This window comes from Dermacentor variabilis, chromosome 2 (genome assembly GCF_050947875.1).
Source record: "Dermacentor variabilis isolate Ectoservices chromosome 2, ASM5094787v1, whole genome shotgun sequence".
Lineage (NCBI taxonomy): Eukaryota > Metazoa > Arthropoda > Arachnida > Ixodida > Ixodidae > Dermacentor > Dermacentor variabilis.
The window spans coordinates 168,853,997-168,869,331 of record NC_134569.1 but is presented as its reverse complement, the minus strand read 5'-3'; the positions used below and the strand labels follow the sequence as shown (position 1 = coordinate 168,869,331).

Here is a 15,335-nt window from a genome sequence, read left to right as displayed (position 1 = left end):
ATGTGACCCAGTTAACCGTTGTAGAAGCAGACTTCTCGACGGTAGGGTGTGTGCACTAGGTTGGTTCGGAGAGCTGGTGGTCGTCTCCCAGGCTTCCCCTAACACGAGGAGGAGATAACAGGTCGCGGATGGAACCACGTTGTTGAAGGTGGAGGTGGAGGCCGACTAACTACATCGGCAAACCTCAAGGGGCGTGTTTCTGGGCGCGGCGTGGGCGATCGAAAGGCTTGCCACAGCTCCTGGCGTAAGATTCCAGTGACAGAAGCGACTGCTCCCTCTGTGGATGGAGCAGCCACGCTTTGCAACTCCACCCACATTATTCTGCGGATGAGCTTTCGCCAATACAGGGATTATAAACGGTGGCGCTCATGAATGTGTTATTGGACAGGCGCTGAAAGAGTCGGCAGTGTAGCTGAACGGCTCACTCGATTATAGTTGCCTCCTTGATGAATTCGTCTATCGTGGTTGGTGGGTTTTGTACCAAGCCTGCAAACAATTGCCCTGTAATTCCCCGCATGAGAAGGCGCACTTTCTCGGTATCGCGCATATCGGGGTTAGCTCTCTGAAATAAGCGGGCCATATGCTCGGCATACACGGCGTCTCTTTCGCTGTTTCTGAAAGCGCACTTCGATAAGCTCTTGTGCGTAAACGCACTGGTCAGAACTGGAGAGTTTATCTATTAGCTGGTATCGAAAGTCGCTCCAGGTTTAGCAGCACGATTCACTGTTCTGGAACCACGTGCGAGCGCTGTCTTCTATTGGAAATTAATGTACACAATTTTTTTGTTCGGCGCTCCACTCGTTGACATTTGCAACGCGTTCATGTCGATCAAGCCAGTCCTCAAAGTTTCCAAACGGGACGCCACGGACGATGTCCAGAACCTGAGGATGCTAAAAAGTCCCTGGGAAAGATTTTCCATCTGTGAAGGAAGGCAATTCGCTGATATAGAGATTTCCATGCTGGTCGGAACTAAAATGGCGGAGAATGCGGGGCTCAGGCCAAGCATGCGGTGGCTGAATCGGTGCTCAGGAGTTTTGACGAGAGGTTGATTGTTTGGGATGCGTGTGTGGGTCATAGTAGGAGTCCCTACCATCAGGTTGCTTTACTCTGCACTTCCACTAGTGTGACGGCGTCGGAAACGAGGGACGAACGCATTAGTCAGCAGGTACAGTAAAAGTAATGGGTGGTGTAATATCGCGTGCTAGTAACTTCTTGTTCGCTGTGTTTCCTTTAAATGCCGAGATATCTTCTTATCGTCGCCATCCTAGTCGCACTGCGGATGCGGCAATGTGATTATCTTAACTAGATTATTTGCATCATCAAGGCTTTTGGTTATATGTCTACGATCGAGCATTGTGGACTTAAAGTGTGGTGCATTAAGATATTCAGATCACGGAAGTCGGACACATGGGGCAGACAATATCAAGAAACACAGGCTCGCGATTTAGCCATTACATTGTCGAAAGCCGAAGCATGGCGCCGACAGGTGACCGTATTGAAAACTCGACTTATTAGAGGAAACAAAGTGTAAAGCACAGAGCATTTGTGCTCTGTGCTTTACACACCTGATCCTAAGGCGGAGCCTGAGAATCAGGCTTCTCCAATGTCGAATGCGCAGAAGCATAGGGTGACGTGGACAGGACCACCTTGGAGTAGCAGTAGCAGTAGGAAAACTAACTAGTTTTTTATTATAAACATGGTGTAGAGGAGGAACTGAGAAATAATCTTTGCTGACTGGGCTGTAACACTCGGATTGACAATAGGAGGGAGGGTAAGTAGCACAGAAAAACGGAAAAATAGAGGAACTTTACAGATCGCCATGCTAAAGCTAGCCAAGGCTTAAAGATAAACGGGTGCACTCACTGATAACAGGAATAAAATCATGTCAATGGCAACATTATGGAACAAATATAACTTTTTTGCCATCTTCGTAGTTGCATAACAAGTCAAGATTAATTAACTTTGGAAGTCTTACAGATATAGAAAACTAGAGAAACATTTCCGAAAAATAAAATTAGGAAGTGTGCCTGGCAACGTTCCAGTCCGGATCACTTCGCATCCAACCGGATGCGCAGCCATTTTTCCCACAGTCATGAAGGAAGTTCACAAACTAAGAAAAAGTTTGTGTAGCTCCGTACTCGAACGTGTCAATCGTAATGCCACGTGCGAATGGACGGCGCCATTAATGTATAACACTGGTACTGAGAAAGTCAAGGGGCAGGGACAATTTCAGGTGTTTTATTCTGGTTATTGTTACTTTACCAGCTACTCCTGTTTTGGCATTGAAAGCTACAAGGAACTGCCTGTGTAAGTGTCCTGACACTTCCTGAGCGACAGCGTGCTGGATTTACGCATGGCGTCCATACAACTATTGCTGCAGTGGTGCATAAGCGCGTAGTGACTTGGCAGTTTTTAATGTGTAATCGATTTATTTCCGATGAGAGAAAAATAATTACACCGTAGATGAAAGCCTAAATAGTGCGGAATTAGGGATTTCCTGGAAATTTCCTCATCTCTGTGGAACTTCTCTAAATTTATAAACAGCGAAGCTAAATTCACACTTATCCAATAAACAATGAAATAGCCACTTAACTTCCTGAGTGACCATGAACACAATTTGCCGCGTCCTTTTATACCGCACCTGCAGATCATTATGTTAGAACAGCTCCCGAACTGAGGTGAAGAAATCACAAAAGAGGAAGCAGCGTTTTGTCACCCCTTAAAAACTATGAACCAACTTGTACACCAACATACATATTTATCTTACGTAAATGTAGCCGGAGTTGTGCAGCGGTGGCGTAGAGGTAGAACACCCGCCTCGCGTGCAAGAGCTCCCTGGTTCGAATTCCTGTGCCGCACAATTTTCCACCGGATTAAAAAAAGGCGCGTGTTGATGAAATTGCATAAACAGGCCTAGAGTGCGGCCTGTTACCGGTGACCACAACCGTTATCGCACTCCCTCACCAGAGCAGGATTGGCCACCCTGGTGCAGCACTTGGCCACGACCGCTTATATGAATACAACAATCAAACCCCGGCCCTCAATCCCCAGCAGGTGCGAAGCAACTGACGACGGTGGCGGTCAGACCTGCGACGCAACAGAGGGTGCTAAGAATCCCTGGCTCCGGACAGGCTGCCATTGGAATATGAACCTGGCAACGTTTAACGCTAGAGCGTTATCTAGTGAGGCGAGTCTAGCAGTGCTATTGGAGGAATTAGAGGGCAGTAAATGGGATATAATAGGGCTCAGTGAAGTCAGGAGGCCAAAAGGAGCATGCTGAAAAGTGGGCACGTCCTGTGCTACCGGGGCTTAGCGGAGAGACGAGAACTAGGAGTCGGATTCCTGGTTAATTAGCGTTGAAGCAATGAAGGACAATCTTGTGGGCATCATTAAGGAGAGTGCAATAGAACTCAGTGGTGACTCCATTAGACAGGATTACCAGTAAGCTATCACAGGAGACGAAAGGTCTGATCAAGAAACGCCAATGTATGAAAGCCTCTAACCCTACAGCTAGAATAGAAGTGGCAGAACTTTCGAAGTTAATCAACAAGCGCAAGACAGCTGACATAAGGAACTACAATATGGATAGAATTGAACATGCTCTCAGGAATGGAGGAAGCCTTAAAGCAGTGAAGAAGAAACTAGGAATTGACAAGAATCAGATGTATGCGTTAAGAGACAAAGCCGGCAATATCATTACTAATATGGATGAGATAGTTCAAGTGGCTGAGGAGTTCTATAGATATTTACACAGTCCCAGTGGCACCCACGATGATAATGGAAGAGAGAGTAGTCTAGAGGAAGTCCAAATCCCACAGGTAACGCCGGAACAAGTAAAGAAAGCATTGGGAGCTATGCAAAGGGGGGAGGCAGCTGGGGAGGATCAGGTAACAGCAGATTTGCTGAAGGATGGTGGGCAGATGGTTCTAGAGAAACTGGCCACCCTGTATACGCAATGCCTCATGACTTCGAGCGTACCGGAATCTTGAAAAAACGCTAACTTAATCCTAATCCATAAGAAAGGGGACGCCAGAGACGTGAAAAATTATAGACCGATCAGCTTACTGTCCGTTGCCTACAAAGTATTTACTAAAGTAATTGCAAACAGAATCAGGAACACCTTCGACTTCCGTCAACCAAAGGACCAGGCAGGATTCCGTAAAGGCTACTCAACAATAGACCATGTACACACTATCAATCAGGTGGTAGGAAAATGTGCGAAATGTAACCAACCTTTATATATAGCTTTCATTGATTACGAGAAAGCGTTTGATTCAGTCGAAACCTCAGCAGTCATGGAGGCATTGCAGAATCAGGGTGTAGACGAGCCGTATGTAAAAATACTGAAAGATATCTATAGCGGCTCCACAGCAACCGTAGTCCTCCATAAAGAAAGCAACAAAATCCCAATAAAGAAAGGCGTCAGGCAGGGAGATACGATCTCTCCAATGCTATTCACAGCGTGTTTACAGGAGGTATTCAGAGGCCGGGATTGGGAAGAATTCGGGATTAGATTTAATGGAGAATACCTTATTAACTTGCGATTCGCTGATGATATTGCCTTGCTTAGTAACTCAGGGGACAAACTGCAACGCATGCTCATTGACCTGGAGAGGCAAAGCCGGAGGGTGGGTCTAAAAATTAATCTGCAGAAAATTAAAGTAATGTTTAACAGTCTGGAAAGAGAACTGCAGTTTACGATAGGTACTGAGGCACTAGAAGTGGTAAGGGAATACATCTACTTAGGACAGGTAGTGACTGCGGATCCAGATCATGAGACTGAAATAATCAGAAGAAGAAGAATGGGCTGGGGTGCGTTTGGCAGGCATTCTCAAATCATGAACAGCAGGTTGCCATTATCCCTCAAGAAAAAAGTTTATAACAGCTGTGTCTTACCAGTACTCACGTACGCGGCAGAAACCTGGAGGCTTACGGAAAGGGTTCTACTTAAATTGAGGACGACGCAGCGAGCTATGGAAAGAATGATAGATGTAACGTTAAGGGATAAGAAAAGAGCAGATTGGGTGAGGGAACAAACGCGAGTTAATGATATCTTAGTTGAAATCAAGAAAAAGAAAGGGGGCATGGACAGGACATGTAAGGAGGAGGGAAGATAGCCGATGGTAATTAAGGGTTACGAACTGGATTCCAAGAGAAGGGAAGCGCAGCAGAGGGCGGTAGAAAGTTAGGTGGGCGGATGAGATTAAGAAGTTTGCAGGGACAACATGGCCACAATTAGTACATGACCGGGGTAGTTGGAGAAGTATGGGAGAGGCCTTTGCCCAGCAGTGGGCGGAACCAGGCTGATGATGATGATGATGATGATGATTATGATGATGATGATGATGAGATGTAGCTGGGACACCCTTTATTTGCTCGTAAACAATTCGTGGATAATTAGTTAAACGTTAGGCCGCGTGTCGGTGCTTCCTCCATGTATCTCCATTCCACCACTGTGTACATTCTTCTCTTCTACAGGCGCGACTGTGCTGCACTGCAGTAGGAAGCTTTCGAGGTTTCACTTCTCAGTTGTTGCATGTACTCGAGTTGGAGAGGCTAATGATTTGCATGTGCTTTTTTGTTCGTGTGGACAAACCCAAAACGCAACTGTATCAAACCCGCGTCATACAAGGTAGGGAACCGCTGTCTTTCATTCCCCTGCATTCCTCTGAACAACCCGCACGCAGCTTACAGCAACGAACGTGGTGATGGTGTCACTTACAAGAGAAGGCCACTTCCTATGCTGACACCCCATAACTCTGCTATTGAACACTGGTACGTCGCTTGCTGTTGTTAGATTTCGTAAAGGGTTCGGATGACTGTCACACTGAGCGATCTCCATTCCCGCGTCACCGAGCCATTGGTGGGCGCTTGCAGGTGGTCATGGGTTTTTGCCTATACAAGTAGCCCATGTGGGCTTATTAAGCGTGCATTGTGCCGTTCGGTCGTTCGCTCAGAGGCCCTCGTAGGAAGTCCGCATAGGTCATCTGGTAAAACGCTGTCCGCGCCTCACGCGCTTCCGAGTGGGTCAAGCAACAGCTACGGAATCTTCATATGGACAGGCATGGCTGGAGATCGCGCAATCATGCAGGCGTGGAGCCACTCCACGCACGTTGTCGTGCGAACCGCCTTGCTGCCCAAAGATGGGAAACACGGCAACGCAGGGCATTTTGTTTACGAGTATATTGGAATACCATATCGCTAGCGAAAATGAGAAGGCCAACGTTGCAGCGACATATTATTGCGTAGCATTGTATGGTTAATCTGTTGAAAAATTTTTTGTGAATCCAGAAAACAATTCTTATAATACAAGGCGGGAATGCGCAGGCAGCGGCCATTTCATGCACAATTAATAACTGCTATCCGAAGTACATTGGCAAACGACGCATTGTCCGCGATAACAATAGATGGCACAGCACAAAAAATTCTACAAGCCCATCCAGTTATGCCGTTCCCTGTAATTTATTCGTAGGAAAAGGCGTTAAAGCTAATCCAGAAATGGCTAAGCCGTTTATGAAAGGTGAATAGCAAGCAATATTCGACACCCTGGTAGACAACCAACCAGGCAGGATTGAAGGTGGCTAAAGGGGCCCTAAAATGAGAATATTCCCCTCATGCAGTTTTATGCATGCACGTGTATCCGTCCTCCTTCAGTGCCCATGACGGCGCTAACGCCTTTGTTAAGCCGTGCTTAGCATCGCGCAAAAAAATTAGGCTCGACCATTCTGAACGAGAACTGCTGAATTGCATTGTATGTTTCAGCGTTATATGACGGCAGACGGGGTGTGGAATGTATATTTTGTGCATCTCTGTCCTCGCAGAGATGCACAAAATTTGTGCATCTCTGTCCTCGCACTCCTAACGTATATAAATAAATAACTCTATAGAGTGTGCGACATCAGAATTACCATGAACACACATCAATACGACGCATAACACATTCTGCTCTGCGCAGCCCGCCGTATAATGCTACACATATCTTCGACAGTTCCTGTGCAGCAAGGTTCATCCTAATTTTTTTGTTAGCAGGCTGGGCACGGCCGCTTAAATGAAGGGGTTAATAGAACATGTGTGTGATCATTGCCCCAACGCAGTGTATTAAACGAATTCCATGTTACGGGGCTGTGGCTCAAACGCGCATTTATTTATTTTGTTTATTATGTACTTTATTTATTTATTTGTTTATTTGTAGATGCCGGTCGCTTTGTGACTTTTACTTGTGAGTGTACGCGTGGTGTTGAGCAGGCTCAAGGAATGATTCCGGCATGCACTCATAGCAATTTTGATATGGCGACAGTGCAGAACCTCTGCACCTGGCAGCATACGGGCAGCGGCTGCCAAGCAGTGAAAAAAGGAGCGTTTAGAGCATGCCCTGCAGGCGAGCACACCTCTAAAACACTTAACGAATTGAAACGCTGCGGCTTGAAGCAGCCTCTACCACAGAGTCAACGATGGTCTCATGCATGTGTTGCGATTTGGCGATAAATCAAGTCACTTCCTCAAAAACGTACATGTGAAGCCGATATTTTAGTGAGAGTCGGTTCGGTGCACTCTGAACGTCCGAGTGTAGGGTTATCTATCATACCGGAAAGCAAAAATCGTTATTTTACAGGTTTTACTCAATCGTGCAAAGCTTTTAAAAACATATATGCCAGCAGCTAGAATATTTTGCACAGTTTATCGATACACATGATCCGCCTAAATAATGGAAGACAGGGAGCTTGGGAACGTTGGTTACGGAGTTTCTACAAAGAAAATCCAGCAAAAAATTCTTCCCTGCCAACTATCGACCGATTTTACGACATAACACCTGTTGTGAACTACTCGAAGGCGTATTAACCTGACTTGAACACCGGATCACACGAGTTGGATGAACTCGCCAAGAACCCGAAAAAACCTGTTGTATGAACCTGCGCATTCCAAGGCGGTAAAAGTGGCTACTGGTGTATTTTATTTGAAGGAAGCCTTGGACAAGTAATGTGTTCACCTGGTACATGAAAGCCTGAACAATCAAGCTGATGGGTTATTCAAAGCTTCTATCACTATTTTAGTCCTGGTTGCTGTGGCGGAGAAGCTCTCGAGGAGATTGAAGGTTAGAACACTCCGGTAAGGTCGCAGCAGTGAAAACAGATTGGACCGGCGCATGTCCCGTATATTGATACGGTGTCTCATAACCGGAAGAATGTAGCCAATCGCTACGGTATATCAGTGGTATTTTCCGGCCGACGCAACTTGGCCTCACTGTGCCCCTGGATCGCCCACTCAGAAAGGATCGTGCGAGACTGCGCTAAGCGTCACACCACTCATTTCGTCGGGTGCTCGGCTGGGGCTGTATACGAAATCGCCATGACACGTGGGAATGTTTATACCGGCTATAAGGGCGATGTATAAATAATAATAATAATACTTTATTCCACAAAGTCACAAAAAAGCAGCGTACATAACAGGCCTGCCAAAGCCACACAGGGCTTGAGCGGCAGTGCCTGGCAGGCAGCGGAACAAGCACTTATTCAATTGACATGTACTTTTCACATTTAAAGTAGTATATGAGGGAAAAAAAATAAAGAAGCAAAAAAAACCTAATGATTCCCTGAGGCGACTAGTCAATTTGCCTGAGTGCCTTTTTTAACTTGTATTTTGTTCGAGCGCGCAAGGCGGTTTGAGACAATGTGTTAAAATATACAGGAACATAGTAATCTCGTATTCTCCTGCCATATCTTGTACAACGCCTAGGTACGAGGTAAAGATTCTTAGGCCGCAAACAACGTGAGGCAACGTACTTCACCCTGAAATTACTTTCCCAGAAGTGTTTTAGCACAACAGTTTCCAGCAGTGGTTGATTATAGTCTGGCATAAATAATGTTTTGAAAACGTCACTTTTCTCATGAAGATTTAAATCATAGCTGATGTTCTTTAGTATAGAATAGAGAATAGAGTTTACCCTAGTTTGCCAACGAATTGCATAATGACCATAAACTGTTATGCTGTACCTTAATACACTATAATACAACGCATGTACCACAACTTTTCGAACAGAGAGGGGCATATAATATCTCATACTGTAAAGCACACAAGATATCGCACGAATTCGTTTGCATACATGATCTAAGTGGGAGTTCCAGGAAAGATCACTGTCAAAGTACAAACCGAGGTATTTTACAGAAGTCACATAATCTAAAGGTTTACGCAGACATGGAGAACACATTGAATTGTGTAGTACAAACGGGTAATCAATGTCTATTTTTTTTTCAGAGGATTGTGAAAGCAAATAAGTTTTGTCTTTGACGTATTAATATTGATTAAGTTAGCACAAAACCAGTCCATAGCCTTAGTAGCCATTGCTTGTAAGGAAGTAATAGCATGCCTAAAGTTTGTTGATTGAGCTATAATGACAGTATCATCTGCATACTGAAACAATCCTACAGGAACCTTATCAGCAAGGTCATTCACATAAATATTATGTAACAGTGGACTGAGTATAGACCCCTGGGGGACACCAGATTTTATTACAAGGAAATCACTTTTAGCCAGCCCTAGTGAAACCTGCTGGCGCCTGTGATGCAGATAGTTTTCCAGAAGCGTCAGGAATGTGCCACGAAATCCTAATATTGAAAGCTTGGTTAATAGAATACCATGGCTCACGCTATCGAAAGCTTTGCTGACGTCAAGGAGGACGGCACATACGATCTGATTACGTTCGAAAGACAAGTTCAACACGTCACAGAGATCTTCAAGAAGCGATTGGGTACTTTTTCCGGGGATGAAACCATACTGGGAAGAGGATAAAATCCCATGTTCATCCAAGAAACTTGTCATTGTTAGTAATAAATGTTTTTCCAATACTTGAGATAAGCAGGGCAACACAGAAATTGGGCGATAGTTTTCTGTTCTATTATGTGCTCCTCCCTTATAAAGTGGAATTACTACAGCAGTTTTCATATTTAATGGGACTGTACCACTGGAAATGATATTGTTAAAAAGCGACAGCAACACATCCTTGATGACACCAAAGATGGCACGTAGGTCACTTACATGAATTCCATCTATACCTGGTGATTTATTACACTTTAGGCTAAAGATTAGTGACCTATGTTCGTCTTCGACTAGTAAAGGCAAGTGAGCGGACTCCAATGTACTATTATGCAAAGTACACGACGGTGGAAGCGGTGATGCATTACCCGACACTCGAGAGAATGAAGTATTAAAATCATTAGCAAGAGTACGGTCATTAGTTCCAAAAGAAGCGAAATCACATTCGCGATTTCGGTGCACCTCTAAGGTTATTTATTGAGGACCATGTTTTTCTGGTGTCTGTCCGAGCGGATTTAAATTCATTCCGTAAATGCATTCGCTTGGCGCGACGAATCATCGCATTTGGCCTATTTCTGGTTTCTTTGAATTTTGACTGCATCGCTTCAGAGGCGGGGTAACGTTTAGTTTGCGCCCAGAGAAGTTCCTTTTCTTTTAATGCAGCCAGAATTTCTGAAGTCATCCATTTATTTTCCTTGTTACGCTGTTTGACGAGTACGATGCGTGTGGCCGCCTTCTTAAGCCGGTGTAATACCTCAACGAGCCTGTCGTAGATATCGGCTGGTGCAACCCTGTTTAAAAACGACGAAGCGAGCTGCAGCTTTCAAGAAAGAGCGGGAAAGGGTCAAATTTGCCCTTGCTAACCTAGCCGTGTATCGCGTGTATCACGCGATATCACGCGATTATCACGAGTAGCTTTTGGCTACGAAGGATGATCGGTTGCGGCCTTTGTTGGCAAGAACAAAAACTTTCACATGCAGTCGCAAGTTGCACGAGGCCTTCTTCATAAGGAACAAGAAAGTTGATTGTGTCATTGATACCTGATCAGATTGTATCAGAATGAAATCAAGTTTCTAGCACGCTCGCAGGCCAAGATTTAGCAGACATGAAAATATAATTATACGCGTTCTTCTGAATGAACCCAGTCGCGAGTGCGCCCGACCTAGTGCTCGTCTTGTCCATGTTTCTCTTTTTCGTAGCCCCTCACTTAACGATGTACGACCGTCTCGTCCAACAGCAGGCACTATTTAATTTACACTTCATTTAGGAAATCACTCTAATCATTCAGTATTCCTTCAATGTCTTTTTTACTGTATGGATTCTTGATGACCTTTGCTTAGTCCGCTTTCAGTCGTCAGCAGTCCATGTTGAAGAATCAAGATGCACCACTAGCATACAAAAGCACCGCGGAATATACTGCATATCGAGAAGAGCTCGCGTGATTCTGACGTTGTTTATGTAATTCTACGGGAATGCTATGCAATCCCATTGCCTGTGTAGCAAAGTAGTCCTAATGGGACACACGACGCGCCATTTGCTTCGCAGTTCACGCACACCGCGACACTGAAGCCGGACAACACCTCCCCCCTGGGCTCACCGGCGAGGTGTGGGTAATGCCCTCCGCCTAGAGGAGCTGACTCGGCCACCAGCTTTTTGATGGTCGTGTTCGTGCACGCGCCTGTCGTCTCCTCGGCCACCAGTGTACAAGGCCAGCCCGTTGGAGGTCACGAAAGCCACACTGGAGAGCGCACAGGCTTAAGTGGCCACGGCGCTTGCGGAAGCGGGCGAGGGCGAAGCAGGGAATTATCGCCGACAAGTGCCGCCGGCGACGGCTGATTAACACTCCTTCGCCGCTGGAACACCGCCGATACCGCACGCCGAGAATTCCACCATTCATCAGGAGTGTTTCGGCCACGGTGTCATCAGTCCCCACCGTGCCGCAATTTCAAGTGTAGTTAGCGGCGAAATGTCCGGCGCGGGTCAAGCTCTCCCCTTGCTGTGGTGGCGGTATATGTACGCGTGATTTCTTGCGTCTACTTCCCGTAGCGACTATCGTTCGCGCCAATTTCTGATTTTAGCGTAATTACGTGCGCCCATGTATTTGGCCCGTTATATATTTATCTATTCATGCGTTATTATCTTCGTTAACATTTATCGTTTAATTTTTTGCGTAATAATTCATTGGTTTGAAAGAGTTCCGGAAGGTTTGCCAAAGAGTTCCGGAAGGTTTGCCTAAGTGTTTCATAAGGTTTGACAAAATTTTATTTCATTGAGCGACCTTCCAAACAACCATCAACCAAAGCCAGACATTGCCTCAAATGAATCTTGCTGTAGGTTTATTATATTAGATCGCGCAGCACAGCCACCTTGTACTAGGCTACTTCGTTGTTTTCTTCATATGGCGATGATTGTTAGCGTCTGCTTTAAACTGTAGCGTAAGTGCCCGTCTATATTTATTTTGTCCTACATATATATATTACTCAATCTAGACGGTTATGCTAATTTTATTCTTGAACATTTTAATTTATGCTGTATATTTCGAAGTGTCCTGGAAGGTTTGTTTGCTTGCCTGGGAGAACTTTTGTTTCCGACCTTCCAAACAAATGTCAACCAAAGCCAGACGATGTCTTGCAAAAAGCCTTCATGTGAGTCTATTGTACGCTAGTGAAACACGTCCACCTTGTATTGTTGAATTGAGTCACAATCTTGCGAACCGAGTTTATAGGGCGTTATTGTATGTGTATAAGAGCTGTGACGGTTCTGTGGGATAGTGTTTTATTGCAACCAAGAAAATCCACTAAAGCACAACTCTTATTGCAGTCGGCACAAAACATTGAAAGTTCATAAAATGCGAACATATTTTTGTTGCATTAAGAGCCATATAGTACATATAGCCTCTTTGTTTACAAAAGTGTACAATTCAACCGCATGTGCTGGTAGTTTCACAAATAATGCTTTAGTATATCTGGTAAATAAATGACATACCAAGAAATGCAGTGCGTTCGGTTGTCCTTTCATTTTGGGGCCCTATAGCACAAAACTATTCCAATATGTCCTTATTCCAATCGCTAAACATTGCGTAACCGCCGACGCAAGCATCGGGCGGTCACCCACAGCGCTGCCTGAACTGCTCAATCAAATGCTCTCGAAGACTATAGGAGGTCACTTTGCTTTGCTTTCGGAACGAATACAACATTGCCTACATTGAGGGGTATTTCGTATGTAACTAGCTGCCAGGAAGCGAAGAACACGCTGAAGGGGAGAGGGTTCCGATGGGGCCGAGCCAGCGCACTGAAAATAGATAACCGGATGAAGAGAGTGATGCCGGGGCATACGATTCGTCCGCTTTCCCTAACTTTGGTGGCGGTGGCTTGTCTAAAATAAGGGCGGCTTGCAACGGAAGGCTAAGAATATCGCTAAAACAAATCTTCAGCAGCGAAGAGTTGGCAAAGCGAGGTCGTAAACGAGCCGAAAGTGCTCGAAAACGTTACATGGCCACGGAAATAGGCAAATAAACCTATGGTCTCAGGCAGGTGCGAGTAGCCAGCGCCTGAACGGTCGGCGGCAGTCATCTTTTATTCCTTTCGGGAAGGGGCAACCTGCGGCTATTCGGAATAAAATTCAGTTTTGTTCAGCATATTAATGCATCTTTAACGCTTAGACGTAACTCTGACGCGGTGAATTTTCGCGGCTTCGTGACGTCGTGTGACAGGCAGGTGAAGTTGGTGCAGCCCGAAAACTTTTGACCAATAGCCGAGGGCGACTGGCGAATACTGGCTACTGGTAAATATTTTTCTTTTGCTCGGTCAAATCATGCATAGTCATTGTGTACACGTCATGTCAGATCAGGAGCTATCGCAGTTTTCGTGACGTCGCGTGACAGACAAGTGAAGTCTGCTTGGTCCAAAAAAGTTTTTGACCAATCGCGGAGGGCTGATTGAAGATTTGAATTAGAAAAGTTTGGAATAGTTTTACGTTATAGCGCCCTTGGCCAATATTTGCAGACGCACGGCTGGTGGCAACTTTGTGTCACAAACTTGCCGACACGCGGCGCCGCCTGCAAGCTGTGCGGAAAAGAAGAGTAAATGGGCGGATGCAACCGGAACTCAACCTAATGATCTAAAATTAAATGCTGGGGTTTCGCGTGACAAAACCAACTAGGCACGCCATAGATAATTTTGACCACCTGCGGTTCTTTAACGTGCACCTAAATCTAAGTACGCGGGTTTTTTGCATTTTGCCTCCATCGAAATGCAGCCGCCAGGGCCGGGATTGGATCCCTCAACTTCGTGCTTAGCAGCGCAAAACTAAAGCCACTAAACAACCACGGCGGGCAGCGATGCACAAGGTGTGTGTCCCAATTCTGGCAAGAATCGGAGACAGCCTACGTGTATAGCTAAGGATAGAGCCGAGACAGCTTAGAAGTCGAGTAATGCAATGCGTTTCGAGCCAATTGGAAGACACTTTTGCGACGTGACGCCATCACGCGGCGACAAAGAAAATGTTTCGAAATGTGTACAATTTTCTTCTGTATTTTACTTTTTTGCCACTCCGAAACTATGAAGAGCACAATATTACATTAAAGGGCATTGGAGAGCGTGTCTACGTTTTCCTGTGGGCGGACGACAATCCCGTTGAGTTTCCAAGCACCCTGCTCAGCCGCCATATTGTTTGGACAGGAAAGTAGCCTGCAACCTTTTTGATTTGGTGCTGTGTTCGCCGAGGCGTCTTCTTTGACGCCTCCATGAGAATTGGAAGGAGAATTAAGGTGACCGCTGTCCACTTAACCGTCTAGTTTGCCCCTGTATGGCTAGTAGTGGAACACAGCCAAGGAGGAATGGCATTCACGGTGCTTTTTTACCTGAACATAGCAATGCCACCCCCCCCCCCTTTCCGATAGTTGATAGGAGCTTCATGCTCGATAGGAAACAAGAACAACGGTAATGTTACGTGTATGCACAGGGAAGTAAGATAGATGCAACTGATGCTGGCATCATATGCGATGAGATAAGAGTTGGAATATTCTCTGCACATTTTGGCTGGTCTTTGTAGCTTCGACTGCCAGATTTGACACCTATTTTTCATGCCACATAATTGGCTAACATTCTAGCCTTGCCGAAGTTACCATAATATCTGCCAGCACCCACTGTTTTACGATTTGCTATTGTTGTACTCGGCGCTTACAAGGAGAACAGACTCGATTACATTGCTGACATGTCATTGTTTAGTCCACCATTAAAACTAATTTGCGTACCCGGTCACTGTGTATTACATTTCACTGAAATGCCGTACTCTATTGCCAGAGCCTCCGGAGTTTCCTCTTTGCTGATTACGGCTTACATTGCCTAAGCAAAACAAAAATTTCTGCCTTAATAAAACGTCTACAAAACATCTTATCGAATTCAGAAATCCTGCGACTGCAGTTTCCCAAGAATTCTCGATGCTGTCCTACACGCCATAATGAGGTTGAATTTACGGAGGTTGTGATGCCGCATTCCACAATTATTATTATTATTATTATTATT

At 45.4% G+C, this 15,335-nt stretch overlaps 1 protein-coding gene across 3 annotated transcripts in view; it reads left to right on the top strand.

Moving 5' to 3' along the window:
• The window catches only part of LOC142572927 (uncharacterized), a 104,542-nt gene extending 91,176 nt beyond the window's left edge, over window positions 1-13,366 (top strand). The window contains exon 9 of one of the 3 annotated variants that reach the window (XR_012826169.1): window positions 11,356-13,366. The gene's annotated coding sequence lies outside the window, so the exon portion shown is untranslated. The remainder of the gene's footprint in view (window positions 1-11,355) is intronic. The other 2 variants (XM_075682385.1, XM_075682386.1) reach the window with 2 other exon arrangements.
• Window positions 13,367-15,335: the final 1,969 nt, after the last annotated feature.